The sequence below is a fragment of the Rhyacophila brunnea genome, unplaced genomic scaffold (assembly GCF_057557595.1).
Source record: "Rhyacophila brunnea isolate RB1 unplaced genomic scaffold, BYU_Rbru_1.0 scaffold_5, whole genome shotgun sequence".
NCBI lineage: Eukaryota > Metazoa > Arthropoda > Insecta > Trichoptera > Rhyacophilidae > Rhyacophila > Rhyacophila brunnea.
Genome location: NW_028233170.1, coordinates 41,948,234 through 41,963,084, shown reverse-complemented (window position 1 = coordinate 41,963,084; position 14,851 = coordinate 41,948,234).

Sequence of the window (14,851 nt, the reverse complement as noted above, 5' to 3'; positions counted from 1 at the left end):
AGAGAAAAGGAAGAAAGAAAGAACGGAAATATCTTTCCATTAAAAGAATCAGTTCACTGGTTGGAAACAAACTGTATTAATTAATATAAAAGGTTTAACAGGATTGTATTTTTTTTGTCGGGTTCGTGATGTCTAGTTTACTTCCGTTATCTTTGGACGTTACGTCCTTGATGAGCAGCAATGACACGTTCAGAGTTGCGAATTATATTTGAATTATAGGTAGGTACCTAAATACATACCTAAATATTTATCCAAATATTTTTACCAGTAATTTGCGAGTTTTGAAAGTTGTCAGGTGTATTTTTAAATGTATCTGAAACCGTGGACTCGCAATATTGTTTATTGGAGTAGAGATGGCGTTTAAATTAGATTTTGTGGTATATATTTTGTTAGTAATGTATCCATACAACACAGTTCTTAGATATTGGATACATAAAATGATGATAAAAAATACTATACTTATAAAAATGGGGTGGCATTTTGGCGTTGCCTTGGGGTGGCATTTTTTCTAGGGACGTCGCTGTTGGTAAATACCGACAAAATACATAAATTGTTGTTTTTACTGGTAACACTATATAGAAGACAATTAATTTAATTAACAAAATTATATAAATAGAACAATGAACTATTTTATTTAGGATTAGAAAAATAAATAAAGATATTATATACTTTGATGTTTTTAAGAGATTAGATCAACAAAAATTTAACGTTTTATGATATTAAAATCACTGCATTAGGAGTGATATATTTTTATGCCTACTTCAAGTCAAGTATCTAATTAATGGTGGCTTTGAGAGCAACCCAGTCTTCAATAGCACAGTCAATGAAGAGATGAAAATCCTCCAACCGAAAGCAGATAAAACACTCTTCCTATGAAAACAAAGAAAATGTCGAAATGTTATCTTTGAGTGCTTGTCTTATAAAAGATTTGCTCTTATCCTTTGGAAAAAGTCAACCGTAGAGTCAACTGAGGTGGGCGGCGGATTCGAGGGTCACGGATCATCGAGGGCGCTGCCCGAGGGTTAAGTCCTCACAGGGTCACAAAACGTCCGGTTCATGAGGATTTTCAGGAAAACGGAGTAATAACTACGATTGATACGAATGTAGGTATATAGATGAAAACAGATAAATTATAATAAATAATAATATACATATATGTGTGTATGCTATTTAACAAGTTATATGTTTAACTTACGTATATGGAGATTATTATGATCATATTAAAATATTAAAGAGTTTACATTTTTAAATATTTAAGATATCTATAGATAATTGTGAATATGAGTATATTTATATCGTAAAAACAAAGAGTTATCTGTTTTTTATGTAAAATAATTCATGACAATATAAAATATAAGCAAGAAAATTTATAAATGATTAGAAATGTCTTCAAGAGGCAATATATATTGTAATCATGTTATTTATTATGACATGACTGCATTTTTTAGTAGACTGTAATATAATGGGAATAATTCGGATACTGGAGGGGAGGGTTATACCAATGATGCCAGGCACTGATCTTTAGTGATGATGAGGCTGGCTCCGTGCTCTGATTTTCACTCACTCGAACTACCACTCTCGCGCGTTTTTGTTTATTGAGTCACTCTGTCAAAACCAGCCCACGTAAATAACATGTCAATGTTTTACAGGTGATAGGTGTTTACACTCACTCGGTTGCAGAGTGACTGTCTGTTAATAGTAGGTCTAGCAATGATAATAATGTTAGGATGAAGATATTTAAATTATATTAGGGTCGCCATAATTGACAGAATAACATTTTATATTTATTGTTAGTAAATAAAACATGTTTTTAATTAATAGATTTTTCGAAAAAAACTACCTTTGATAGTACACAATGAAGATTTATAAAATATTATTATTGAAGAAATATCTAAGAATAAATTATTTCATACCTGAATTATAAAGTTTTTTTTTTAAATTTATTAGATTTTTATATTTTGATTAATAATTAAATATTTGATGAGTAAAAATAGCAGTTGCATATTTGACTATTTGCAATATATTTTTTTTACACGATCGTAAACATCAAATAATAATACTTACTATATTTAAAAAAATGCAAACTTTTAAAACCCAATTTGCAATAAATTTGCAGTTGTGTGATTTACAACCGTAATTGAGCCATTTAAACTTTGCAGACAATGTATAGAAAAGAAAATTTGCATATTGTACAGAATCTATACACTGGTAATAAAATATTATTAACAGCCTAATAAGTAATTTGCTTTTTGAAATAGTTTGCAAAGTATAATGCGAGCTTTAAATGAATAAGTTAAAGTGGTATGGGTACTCACTTATATTAAGGCCATGAAAACTATAAAGTTATGTTTTTGATTCGATACTTTACTAAGACATTAGAATAAATGTGTTTTTTGTAAGTCGTCTGCAGATTCTATATTTAACATCATTAAGTATGACTATAGTGAACTAAGAAGGCTTTTCTTAGTTGTTATTTTCACTATATTAATAGTATCGACCGAAGGTATTTGATGGAATTTGAATTTAAATTCTAATGTATTTAAGTTTTATACTATTCTATTTGAGTCGTTTTTTGCGACCTGGGTTTCACCTTTCGGCATCTTCAAGTACTATGTACACTCACAAAAAGGCAAATACGTACTGACAACGAATACAATGAACTCTAACTTACATAATAAATCAATATAATAAATCAGGTAAAAACTTTATCATCCATCTATTAAGTCAACAAATTATGAATAGTTGAAGTGTTTGTAAAAAAACCCCTATCACTAATAATACAATCAATGGGCGTATACATCATTAAATAATAATCAATAAATACTACACATTCAAAAGGTCTAAAATCGTCAATACTTAAATAAATAAACAAATTAATCATTAAAAATATATTCTTGGAATTAGTGTAGGCTAATGAGATATATCAATAATACCTACTGGATTTTTAAAAAGTTATATTAGACAATTAATATTCTTACATGCTACTTTTTTTAATATTATTTTTAAACATTTATGTTATTTATGTTTTTTTTTACATTAAATTACATACTTATAATTTTAGTATAAAATCAGGTAACTCAGAAATAATGAAAACTGAAATACCTAACGAGTGTGGAGTAACAGGCAATCGGTGTTGAGTGTGGAAGAATATGGGATAAACTTAAACACGAATCAAGAATACGCTTATCCTTCGTTCTGACAACTGCACTCGGTTTATGCACTGATGTTCATTCAATATTGGTGTATTTGAAGGTTGCAACACACACTATATTGCACGTCTATATATGGTAATGTCTCAGGAGCAAATACCCAACAGAAGTCGCCATGCTCTCAATTGAGCTTACTGAATTGACTTAAGTAAAAAGTGCTATAGGAAAGAAAGGCGTGGACAACTAACATAAAAAAAATGAATTTAACTATAAATATAATACAAAAGCTAAACTAAAATAATGCGGACATAAAAAAAACTTTGTGAATAGATCTTCACGTCCGTAATAAGATGCCGAAAATTTCTTAAATGTAATATAATTGGCCTTTGTTGGTGGTGTGGCGATTAGGTTGGACGGCCCGATGGGCCCAACAGCTGGTTGGACCGACTTGAGCATATCTTCTCTTTCGGAGGACATTTTTGGACATTCACAGAGAATGTGGTTTGCATCCTGTAGTTCATTGTGAGTAACCATAAATATTTAAAACTGCCAATATTTGCAAATAAGAAGAAAATCTGGATCAGTACCGATGATTGCAATTGAATTTATAATAATAAGTGTTAAATAACATTTTGCGCGGATAAAGTCTCTCTGAATACATAGGCCTAGAGTTATATGGGCTGGATTTTGTCTAAATAGTGTGAATATTGCATTCAGAATGAAAATTCAATAGATTGAGTGAATTGTTAATAAAATTTTTTCATAAAAAAGGTCTGTTAAGATTAGAAAAAGTACTTATTAGAATTATTATTTATACATAAAGTAAAATTTTTCACTTAAAAGTTGATTGAGATTTTTAAGTAGAAGCGGCAGTAAGTAACCAAATTTTTGAAATTAATTATTCATACAAAGATACTGTATTATCCCGTTCATTTAGCATGCCTTTGATTACGTTATATCGTGCGTGGAAACCATTAATACTTAATAAAATTTACAAGAAGTGGCGGTGTGGTTCGATTCAAATCACCTGATCAAAATGAACATGCCTGTAAGAATAACGACAAACACCGAAATTATATACGAATTCTTAAAGTGAATTTGCAAATCATATGAATCAAGATTAATAAAAAAATAATACGTTGTTATACTAGTTATATTGATCGAAAACAGTAAGAATTGCTCTTTGTTAACTGAACACATAATAAGGCCAATTACCATTACCATTCCTAAGGAAACAGAGGATATGGGTGTCTAGAGAGTGCTTGATTTAATAAACTTCTTTCTGTGAATACCTAGTTAGCTATCTATTCTAGTGGCACCCAAGTATTTGAACCTGGACATCAGCTCGACGGGAAAATCGGAATTCCGCAGAGGACGAAGATCATAGTATTTGTAGTGAGCTTGGCAGGGTCTGCATTCAGCCAACTTGGAGACGGAGGTCAAGGCTTTATTCTGCGAGGACCAAATATCATATGTACCTGTGCTCCTGTATGGCTGTGAGACATGGCATCTTACTAAGCTTGAAAGGTCTCTTGAGCTTTGAGAATCGATGTCTCCGCCGAATCTTTGAGGTTTCGTCGTCATGCACTCTATGCAGCGGTACTACAAAAGCGATCTACGCGCTGCAAGTTGGGAATGGCGGGAGGCGCAATAGTTGGCGATGGACTGAGGGAAGTAGCGCGAACTATGCCCTAATGCTGGGTTGTGACAGGGTGAAAGAAGTTTAAATAGGAAGAAATTAGCTATTATTTGTTATATGTACTCCTGATTCAACAGATATTGAAAAAAAAGTATTCACGATTTTCCAGGCGCGGGACCAAACCCAAAATTTAATCTTAATTATAGAAATAAATACAATATTTTAGAAGATTTCAAGATGTGGTTGTATCGGCATATGATGAAAACATTACTAACTAGAAGGTTTTAATATGACTCAATAATGGAATATAACTGATAGTAAACATATAATTAATTGCAAGAAAAGCTGCGTATCAGCCATATTTTCCGCAATGAAAAGTTTGATTTAATCCATGTTATAATAGATGACAAGCTAGACAGTATAAGCGTTGGTATAATTAAGTCGATTATGTTAGCTACACACCTTTCGTAAGTGGTGCAATGTCCAAAGCATCCATGATCTGATAAGACTGGCCTAATGTAGAGATGAACTAAAATTTAGTCATAAATCATTGATGGTAAAGGACTCATAAAAAACAAACTTAGAAAAGATTTCTAATTAGTTGATTAACAAAAGTATTTTTTTCTCAAATAAATTGTTATAAATGTATTTAGACTTAACAATAAACTTGTTAGCATTTCAAATTTTTTTTTATTCAAAATGGTAGCAAAGCATTCCCAGTATACTTCCATTTTGTATTTAGCATATTCACGTAAGAATTAATTACAGAAACGTGCTGCATGCTATATTATGTCATATGGCAATTATTATTTCTGTTGACTTTTTCAAATGTGAGTTGAGATTTTTCCATATATATATATCTATATGTTATATATATATAAACCATTGATAAAAATATTGATAATTAAATATAATGTTTGCAATTATTATCTAAGCATATTATTAAATGGAGATAAATAAACATGTCACGGTGTTGATCGATTGATGATCCCTTATTATGGCTTAATTAAGTTTTCAAGTTGGTTTTTTTTATTTATATCTAGCGCATAGACTCAATGTGTTAACCATAAAAATACACTAATTATATGAAAACATCCATTTATTATATCCTCACAATGAAGTTAGCTTAATGAAATTATAAAAATTGTAATAAAAATATTTAAAACAACTTTCTATGATATGTAAGTGTATATCTGCCTTTTACATTTTTAAATTGAGCTATTATTTACAGGATTAAAGAATAGAACACTCTTCATTGAATATTTATCATTTTAGAGAAATTATTGAATAAAAGTAATTTGGATCGGTAGTTTAATCGGCAAAGCTTTCACTCTGAATGCGATAGATATGAGTTTAAACCCTATTCGGCCTTAGTTTTACTTAGGTATGATTCTTAGATTATTTACACAACGTGATATTATTGATGATAGAATGAGGAACTTTTCACAATTTTCAACAGAGAATTATCAAAATATGGTTGATAGTAAACAAGGATGAACGTATTATTTTAATGAATAATAACATATATATCACGAATTAAATGATTTTAACTGTGAATTTTTGATGGAAAGAAATTGCTTTAATTAAATGATGATAAAACACGAATGACATTGTATTAGTAAAAGTTAATTCTACCAACTAGCCATATGCGAATGTCTTTTACAATTATTGACTATTATTAAATTATGTAGAATAAGTTTTACATTAACGATTTGATTATTTACTTATTTTATTAATTTATTTATTTTACGATTATAGTAAATATAATTTATTTTATAAATTGGATAAAAGAGTAAAATAAATTAAAAATAAATAAAAATACTCTTAACTGGTTTATTACAGCTGATCTGACCATGCTTATAATTAAGAGTGATTTACAATCTGCATCGTTAAATTTGTTAATAATAGTGTGGAAACTACTTCGGTTAAACACTTTTTATAATTTTTGCAGCTACTGCCTGCAATGGGGTTTATATAATTAAGTTTTAACCCTCATGAGACTATTAAGCTATAATAATATTAACAAATATAATTTTGAAATATAAAATTTATGACAAACTTATTTATAACTCAAGCAAAATAAGAAAATTAACCAAAAAACGTCACCTGTTTTTGATGGAGATAATCGGCGCCAATTTGGTGTCGCTGTTATAGGATGCAGGATATGGTGAAAATCAAATATTTTAAACCAATACATCTATGATTTTAAAATATATATTTTTTTTAAAGTTGAAATTACTTAATAGTATATGTAGCTATCATTTAATGGTGTTAGTTATATATGTATATAGTTCTTTTTATTTTTAAAAATTATTTAATTTATAAAATCTATTCTTATTTAAATTTGTCAAAATAGTGATCAGTTTTGTATTTGGCATTTGAGTGAATAAAAACATAATATAATTGCCCTCCATCTTTTAAATATCTTAAAGAGTATTTACTTCTATCATATATTGTTTACCTAGTATTTTATTTTGTATAAAAAAAACTAAAAAACACAAATAATGATAAATATTTGACATGTTTTCTTGATTTAATTGATAGTTACACAAAATTATCTAAAAATATAAATAAATAATATAAGTATTCGATACATATAACATTAATAAATGAATAATAATCAATTTTAGTAATCAGTATACATTTTTAAGTGGTCATCAAAAATTCACTCTGTCTCCAATGGGTTAACATAAGGTAAAATATCTCTATTGGGTTGCCAGTTGCGACCACTTATCAGTTAATGCAGTAATATTGGCCTCACTCTACTAGGCATTAATATATTATATTAATTTTATTCATTGTCTTTGTTGATCCGTATTTTACTGTAACGTAAAACACCGGTTAACTGAAAAATAATAATAAATTATTTACTATAATAATATACCATAATTTATTATCGATTCAACAAATGAAAAAAAATCAAAGAAAACAACTAATTATTATCAAGAGTATTTAAATAGAAACGGCGCAATAAGAAGAGTAAATATAAATTAATGCAAAGCAAAGGAATAGCGAGGCATATAATATCGAAAAAAGCAGTGAATAAGAATGATTATTAAAATAAAAAAGTGAGCTTAAAAGAATTTTAGTGCTTCTATTCTTAAAAGAATTTTCTATTTAAAATTTTCCATGAAAATATTTGAATTTATTATTGTTTAAATATTATAATTTTTGAAGTAACTCATGATATGTTTTCAGTCACTAGTATACATTATACTCAAACACTTTAAAATAAAGTAGTTCTCAGTGTTACTGAAGTTTAGAATTATAAAAAAAGCTTAGCAATTATTCAAGTGTAAAAAAATGTTTCTTCGTCTCATCGTGAACATTACATAGGCGGAGTGAAGCTAATATCTTAAAATGAGAGAGCTTTAAGCCCAGCTAGGCAATCGGATCAATGAGAAGGAACGCTTTATCGTCCGAGAGACACGAATTTTATTATAATGGTATTGTGAGCAAGGCGGATTGTTGCTCGAAAGACTTTTAAAAGAGCTTCGTCTGTGGACCGCTCCAGCAAATTGACGTTGAAATCACAACATTGTTATGGGAATATGATGGTAATTTAATTTCATAATAAAATAAACTGACGGCATCTACGTGGCGTGAAAATTTCATATAATTGATCGCTATCATCAGACATTTTTTTTGTTATATTAATACTATCGACCGAAGGTACTTGATGGAATTTGAATTTAAATTCTAATGGATTCAAGCTCTGTACTATGTTATTGACACAAAATTTATGTATGTATGAGATCATATGGATGATGATTTAGGTATGTATAGGTGTGTATATACATGTATATTATATTAGGTGAGTTATATATATTATATTAAGCGAATTTATATGTATAGTTTTAAAAAATATTATTATAAAAGTAGGTAAGTACCATGTAAGAGTATTATTAAAGACTAATATCTCATTAGTTAACTCCATTAATTATTTTTCTTAGAATTGACGATTTACACCTCTTGAGTGTAGTATTTTTATTGTTTATAAAGAATAATTATCTATTATTAGGTTTTGACGATTTATTATAATAATATGCTATCGAGTGTATTGTTATTAATAAGATAAGGTTTTTACTAATTAGGTTTTTTACTGACACTTCAACTATTCATTATTTGTTTATTATATTTTTTGTGACCTCTGACTAGATAGGTAGGTAATGGAGTTTTTACCTACTTTATTGTATTGATTTACTATAATAAGGTAGAGTTAAGAGTGTTCGTTGTCAGTGTGTGTTTACCTTTGGTGAGTGTACACGACGCTTGAAGATGCCGAAAGGCGAAACCCGGGTCGCAAAAAACGACTTAAATGGAACAGTACAGAGCTTGAATCCATTAGATTTTTTTTTGTTTTTTAATTATATTAGGTGACAATTTAGTGGCTTCTATGATGAACGATTAGTAATAACTTGTCCTGTTCTTGTTTTGTTATATATATGTGTTTTTGAATCCAAAGCATATACATAGTATGCAAAAGATATGCTAAATCGGCTTAAATCCATTCGTCGTTCAAAAATAGTTTCGAGAGGCTGATGAGATTTACATCTGATTGAAGAGTTACTGAAAAAAAAATCGGTATGTGTACTTATGTATGCGCGTTAGAAGTTATACTTCTTTGGCGCAACAAAACAAAAACAAAACTTGTGATAAACTAGATTCTTTGACTAGCTCTTAATGATCTTGTTAAATTACACACTCAAGAAAAAGGACCGGTTATTGGAACGCCGTTGATTTATTTCTATACACTTTAACTTATATTACTAAATTAAATAATGGTTTCTCGTTGTTGTTATTTTTAAAGTACAAACTGTCACTCTGACGTTTAATCGTTTGTTTACGTAAGGAATTGAAAATGGCCGACAATAATCAAAAAAGCTCCCTAGCTAATGGAAAAATTCTAAACTATAATAATATACTGTATAATCGTCGCGATTGCAGTATCATACTGTGGCGTAAATGTAGTGCGTTCGGATGATAACCGAACGATCGGTGGTTTGATTCCAATCGAGTGCATTTTTTTCGTGTGAAAAAATAAATTATGTGTTACATGTCATACGCCAAAAATACACTCTGATCTGATTTCCCAAACGCGCCAAAAGATGACAACTTTAAAAAATACTAATAATTTCCAATATTGCTGTAGGGAACAATGACCATTGTCGACGATCTGGTTAACCAATTCCAGGAAAAAGTAGGAGAAATAATAAGATGAATTGGAATTGCTTATGACGACAAAAATCCTCAGTTATAAAGAAACTACTGAGAAAATATGTGTTTATGACTAATTACCCACATATTGAGTATATTTAGTTTAAAACTTAATTTTAAAGTATTATTTACTGGATCGTATTCCTTGCCAGCCTTATTGGATTGTCAAGTCTCACTATCCTATATTAGTTCCCTTTCATTAGGGATTGCAATACCGGTGATATAAATACCCGGGATCCCGGTATTTATCTATAACAATATATAAGTGTTGAAATTTCAAAACTATGTGTCTGTGTTTTTGCTATTAAAAAGCAAATAGATTTAAAAATAACCTACCTACCTGGTAGACTTACTACCTACTGAATTTTATGACAAATGTGAAATACTAACAAGAAAAAAATACTACATTTTTATTTTGGGCGAAAAAGCTCTTGATTATTTTGGATAAAGTATTTTTTGGCGTGAACAACTATAAAAATAGCTCTCTTTTGACCGCTTTTTCGATAGAACTTCAGTTCATTTTGTACGAAAACGTTAATAGCACTGAGAAAATAATTACAAGATAAAAAGAACTTTTTATATACCACGATTTAAAATTTTCTGTTGAATCATTCTAAACTTGACAATTCTACGTAGTATTAATAATTTATGACAAATAAGGCAATTGTCAACAAATCATTTTTTTGCTATTTTGCAACAAACAAATAAATATAGAATACTGAATTGTCATTTTGATTTCCATAGTAATGCACGTATATATTAATAATTAAGTTGCTAGGGCCACCCCCTTAGCAACCAATAATAGTGGATTGAATTACGGATTTCTTCCGAAATAACTTTTCATAACAAAACAGAATTAACTGAAAATGAATTCAATTCTACTTAAAGATGGCTAAAAGTATTAAAAAAATGCATTGGCATCGTGTTCTGATATATTCCAAAAGTTTCAAATGTCTAGCTAGTTGAAAAGTTAGTTAAAAATTGATAGCAAGATTTGTACTGGATAAACAACCAACGGACAAATAAGAACACGAGCTAAGAAAAACGTGGGAAAATAGCGCGCCTTAAAATAATTTCCTTGTCATGGTTTTAACTAATACCTGTATTCAATATAAAATAACGAAATACCGGAATAGATATTGTTTTCATTCAGTATTGGAACCCCTATCCTACATAATAATTTATTATACATACTAACATATTTTGTGATCTGCATTAAGATCAATTCAGTTGAGGATTAACCTGGTTAATCTCTTTACCGTGATAGTCTTTCAATATGAATTTCAATTTTCAGAAAAAATATTATTAACTACGTTAACAATATTGTTTTAACTCTAATTCAAGGATCACAACGCAGCCTTAAAAATAGTCTACATAACTCTTTTCAAATTCACTGTAATATAGTATTATATAAAGATTCTGATTTTTGTGCGTTTGATTCCAATGTACATTAAACTAAAACAGTAATCGAATATTAAAACGATATACCTACGCGTAATTAATAAAATATATTAATATCATTTTTCGAATCAGTTTTGTTAACATCAAAATACGCCTGTATAAAAATGATAATTTTAGCATTAAAAGAAAATAACCCTTAAAAAGCGTCTTAAGATTGTTAAAAAAAAGGTTTAGACTTATAAGTACTTATAAAAAGAGTTTTTAAACTGATAAAATATATTATTACCATAAAAAATCAGTTGAGTACTTTTCTCAGCCTGCGTAATTAAAGATTGTGATTAATCTTCAATTATTAAAAAAAATACTTACTTCCCGAAAAATTATAAAACCATTCTTATTTTTATCATACTAAGAAGCACTTTAGTAAAAAGTCAAAATATAAGTCATGAAATTTCAATTAAGATCGTTACTTCACTTTAAAAAGCAGTCCTTCAAGTCTGTCAATTTCCCCGAAGTGATTAAATATTTAAATTCTCGACACACCGGATTTTTAAAATTCCTACGATTATATTTTAACCTATATTTCAATTATAATAAATTAAAATTATAAATAGGTACCTACCTATAAAGGGAACTTTCAATATTTTATTCAAAATTTAGACTTTTTTATTATTAACAATTTTATATTCAAAATCTATAGTATTGCTAGTACTTAACATACGTAATTTGGAACAATATACTATGATTTAAATTAATATTTCATATTTTTTGATAACGTTCATTCATACTACATTCATAAACATTGTGTATTATTCATTTAATATTCATAATTTAATTATTAAAATCACCATACAATGATCATACGTTTAATATGTGTAGTAATCATCCCACTCAGCATTATAAGCAAACACACGATATTCATGTTTTGTTGTCAAAACAAAACCAGAATGACGGAAGCGATTGTCAGCATTTCCTTAATCAAAACCTAGATCAACAATGTCTATTATGATTAATTTAATTGTGACAATGACTCTTGTAATGTATTGATTTCATTTATATAAATAGCAAAGACGATCCATAACTCGTCACTACTCATCTCGAGTCCGTCACTTGACACAGTCAATCGTCATTCGACATTCGTCTCTTGTGCTTGTACTGAGCTTGTCACCCGATCATAATCACCACCGGATCGCGGCTTGGTCTAAGCACCTAGCTCAAAGCCATCACTCTACACCGTTAATCTCACTTCGACCATTGTAATTAGCCGTACTATTGCATCAGCACAATAAACATCTACCTCCATCTCCACCACAACTGCTTTTATTACTCACCTCTTTCATCGATCCATAAACATAATATACTTTACTCAAATTGAAGCCTTTTTTATTATTGACTATTAATTTATCTAATTAAGAATATAAAGGATACAGATTCCTGTGAATATTAACTAAACCCTTTTCGGTGCTTATCGAATATTTTAAGCAAATGAATGTCGTAAGTTTTTCTTCTTTTATTTTGTTAACTGTCAATTCATGGTGGAACTGCATAGTATTGTTGTTTTTATTTAATAAAACGCAATTTTTTGTAGTACTTATTCCACTTTTAATCAAGAGATTAAGACCGGTTTCGTCCGCCTCAGAGGGACATTTTCAACTTTTGAACAGTTGAAAATGTCCCTCCAAGGCGGACGAAACCAGTCCTAATCTCTTGATTAAAAGTGGAATAAGTACTACAAAAAATGCGTTTTATTAAATAAGAATGTCGTAAGTTTGTTTCGAACTATTAAAGAAATGCAACTGATTATCTGTGTTTTATATTTATTTTAATGTGATATATTATTATTCGTTATGGTATTTAGTGTTTTAATTTAAATTATAAATTATATCACTTCATGTTCATTAACTATTTTATTTAACTGGGCTATTCTGTTACTAAGTTGGATCGAAATAATTTCTCTATGCGCTTTTAGCCACATGTCTCAGTTACGATGCATCCATTTTGGAGTTAAGACATCATTTGCTTGTTGCATTTTTGTTTTCGTTTTATTGTATTATATAAATTAAGGTATTAAAAATACAAAATTTTGCCTAAGATGTATATTATTCCACTTTCAAAAGAAAACATTCCAACGTATATTTGTCTCAAAACGAAAATAGAAATATGATAGTGTGATTATTTTAGATGTTGTACACAAAATAGTATTTTAAATTCTCGTACTCTATTATAGTTATAATTGTGGATTACAATATTATTTTTAGTAGTGGTTGATAGTCTTATGATGTTTATTAGTCTACCAAAACCATTAATTAGGCTATCAAGTCTTTTATATAATATTAAGTAAGCTTTTAACGAAAAACAGATAAAAATATCTAATGAGAATCGTGTTAGCCAGACGCTGAGCTGAAATAATTTTTATTGGAACACGTATTATGGTGATTTATTCCTGAGGGCCAGGAGGTCAAGTGCGGCATGTAGCTTTTTACGGCACCCGACCGCACTTCCTCGCAAAAATGAGCTTTCGAAAAGCACGCTCAATAAAATTGGGATGAATTATTACGCCTGACCTAAGAGTGTGGAGAGTGAACACGTGTATATCGGGGATGAATATATGCTGAGAGAAATGAAACTGTTTGCCACAGCTTTTCTTCTTTGACTTGTAAACTACTCAGAATGTGCGTCGGTGGAACTTATGCTAACTGGATCGATAGCCCAAGGATATTTTTGTTTTATGAATGCCTACTATATTTGAGACGCTGACGATTGCACTCATATAAGTGCAGCGGTGACCCAGTTAAGTAAATCGGTTTTAAAAGTAAAAAAATGCTACAAATTAAATGGATAACTTTAATCATATAGAGGTAATAAGGTAGAAAATATCAGCTGTAGGGTAGACTTGGAGACCGTATAATTAAGATATATTTAAATATGTACTAAAGCTTACTGAGGTCTTCACGTAGTAATAAATTGATTCAAGTTGTACTATAAAATAGTAAATGTTCCATTATTAAAGTACCTAAATTATTCTAAGTAAAATGATTGTATTATCATTGAATAATATGATCAATATTTCACTTATTAGATATTAAGCTCACATGTGTATAATATAAAAGTATAAGTTATTACAATTTATGATGTTGTAAAGTTTACGATTACATAACTTGAAGGTGCATTTTCCATTGTCTCTATACTCCATTCTCGTAAGTAGGAGTAAGTAAGAAATGCTCGCTATCATTCCCATTGTGACGTTAAAAATATCCGAATAACGAGCATAATTTTGGTTACTACCGACGCAGGGAAGTCCTAAAAACAAACGTTACTCCCGCCCGTCCTCCGGGAGTATCCTGGACTGGTAAATGTCCCTCATTAAAACGACACTTTCTCCCTAATCCTTTGTCCCAGGCTTTCACTAAGAACAGCCCTTATCTCACAGCTCCGGGCCTGATTT